This window comes from Poecilia reticulata, linkage group LG7 (assembly GCF_000633615.1).
Source record: "Poecilia reticulata strain Guanapo linkage group LG7, Guppy_female_1.0+MT, whole genome shotgun sequence".
NCBI classification, from domain to species: Eukaryota; Metazoa; Chordata; class Actinopteri; order Cyprinodontiformes; family Poeciliidae; genus Poecilia; species Poecilia reticulata.
Window position 1 is genome coordinate 4,458,682 of NC_024337.1, and position 2,561 is coordinate 4,461,242.

Here is a 2,561-nt window from a genome sequence, read left to right on the forward strand (position 1 = left end):
CTGCATTATATTACTGCATTAATAACACTTTAAAAGGGTACTATTCBCCCCTCTTAGAAAAATAAATATATAGAACTAGGTCACTACACTATGGCTTCAACTGATTAACCATACAACCTTGAATAGGAGAAACTCTGTGTGTCTTCATTCTACTGAGAATACTGTGCTGATTCTATTTTTTTTAATTATTATTTTCGAGACCTAAACACTCCTTTTCTAAGGGAATGTGGAAGTCTTCAGGTTTTTAAAGTTGTGCGTTACTGAGAAAATGGCGCGGATCAGTACTGATGCATAATGCATTAATATTTCACCAGTTGGTTCTGGTCCTATGGATTAAAGCTCCACCCAAAGTGCTTTCTGATGTGGTTATGCGTAATAGAAAAGTTTCTGCTGTGTCTAATTTATCAGTAAAATAAGAAATCTATGACGGTCTACCTCGGTTGTAACATCAGATTGCCCATCTAGTTTGTCTGTGCTGGTTCTATAAAGTTAACTMTTTTTACTAACTCTTTTCTAACAACTATTAAAGTGCTAATGTTGCCGTTCCAATTTATAAATTGCCGTTCCAATTTATAGTTTCCTATAAATTTCCAATTTATAGGAAAGCACACATTTTGTGAGTTTGTTGTTTTAATGTTCCTACAGTAGTGTGAGTCCATTCCATTTAATTGACAAAGCCAAAGTGAAAACGTTTGTGTAAAATACTAGNGTTTCTAATAAGACATGTTAGTATTTTACTGTTAATGTAGGTCTAGAGTTTGAGTTTATTATTGCTTTCTTATTGCCTCTAATTGTCGGAGATTATTTAGGAGTCATGCAACACTTACTAACCTCAGTAGTGTGTAGTGTGGCCAACAAGATGCCTAAATCACAGACCTATCATATTTGGGATTACAGTTGACGTAAAAATATTAATGCCTTATGCATCAGTACAGATACATAAGACATTAATATTAACCATCTCTACTGCATTATATTACTGCATTAATAACACTTTAAAAGGGTACTATTCYCCCCTCTTAGAAAAATAAATATATAGAACTAGGTCACTACACTATGGCTTCAACTGATTAACCATACAACCTTGAATAGGAGAAACTCTGTGTGTCTTCATTCTACTGAGAATACTGTGCTGATTCTATTTTTTTTAATTATTATTTTCGAGACCTAAACACTCCTTTTCTAAGGGAATGTGGAAGTCTTCAGGTTTTTAAAGTTGTGCGTTACTGAGAAAATGGCGCGGATCAGTACTGATGCATAATGCATTAATATTTCACCAGTTGGTTCTGGTCCTATGGATTAAAGCTCCACCCAAAGTGCTTTCTGATGTGGTTATGCGTAATAGAAAAGTTTCTGCTGTGTCTAATTTATCAGTAAAATAAGAAATCTATGACGGTCTACCTCGGTTGTAACATCAGATTGCCCATCTAGTTTGTCTGTGCTGGTTCTATAAAGTTAACTMTTTTTACTAACTCTTTTCTAACAACTATTAAAGTGCTAATGTTGCCGTTCCAATTTATAAATTGCCGTTCCAATTTATAGTTTCCTATAAATTTCCAATTTATAGGAAAGCACACATTTTGTGAGTTTGTTGTTTTAATGTTCCTACAGTAGTGTGAGTCCATTCCATTTAATTGACAAAGCCAAAGTGAAAACGTTTGTGTAAAATACTAGATACCAAAACGTTACATGTAGAAAATATTCATCTACTTTAATTTAGCCCACATTTCTACATTAAGATGTTTTCATTAGTCTAATTTCCTCTGAGAACAGCCTAAATATTCCCAARCCAATGTACATTCATATTAAAGTAATTTAATTTTATTTATTCATTTTTTTTCAGAAACTAAATTACTAAGTGAAACACATTGTATAGATTAATTCCATAAAGACTAATGTTTATAAGCCTTTTTTATGTTGATTGTGATTGTGTCCAGCTAATGAAGAAAACATTTAAGATTACAATATTAGCTCAGACCTTTAAACAATTTAATACATAAATGTAGGCTTAAGGAAAAGTGTGTTTCATACCCCACTCCACTTTATTTTCAGAAGGTGCTTTTAATCTGAAATTCTAATCCAGAAGTTTCTAATTTTTCTAATCCGAGTCATTTTGCTCTCAGTCTACCAACACAAATCAGCTTGGCACTTTTACACAATATTCAGTTGTTTTTTTTTTAGATAAAATATATTTTGTATGTGCTTTGTTGTTTGGACAACAAAGCACATATGTTGTCCAAACGAGTAACAAGAATAAATGTCAAAAAAATATTTTCTGGTATTTTTTGTTAAAATGGAAAACTACTCTAACCTGCATTTTTTTAGTCGCATCTCTAAGGTTTTATCCGCGTTTATTTTGAAAAAGTCTGCACCGGAAGTTTGTCTTTTTTCTTGGGAAATCGAAAATGTACTWTCGTGAACGTGTGACACTTTAACTGTACTCGTCCGCTACCGCCCACATCAAGGTAGGTGGAAAAGGTAATGGTTCTTGTGAGAGGAGCTTGTTAGTAATATTTAGCTTTATAACGGCTAATATTGGTTCGATGAGGAGCCCCCCCCCC

General features: G+C 33.2%; 1 protein-coding gene across 2 annotated transcripts in view; it reads left to right on the top strand.

The window, feature by feature from the left end:
• Nucleotides 1-725: 725 nt before the first annotated feature.
• Nucleotides 726-2,561, top strand: part of LOC103466957 (uncharacterized) — a 4,167-nt gene continuing 2,331 nt past the window's right edge. Inside the window, exon 1 of one of the 2 annotated variants that reach the window (XM_008412910.2) lies at nucleotides 726-2,478. The gene's annotated coding sequence lies outside the window, so the exon portion shown is untranslated. The remainder of the gene's footprint in view (nucleotides 2,479-2,561) is intronic. The other variant, XM_008412909.2, reaches the window with a different exon arrangement.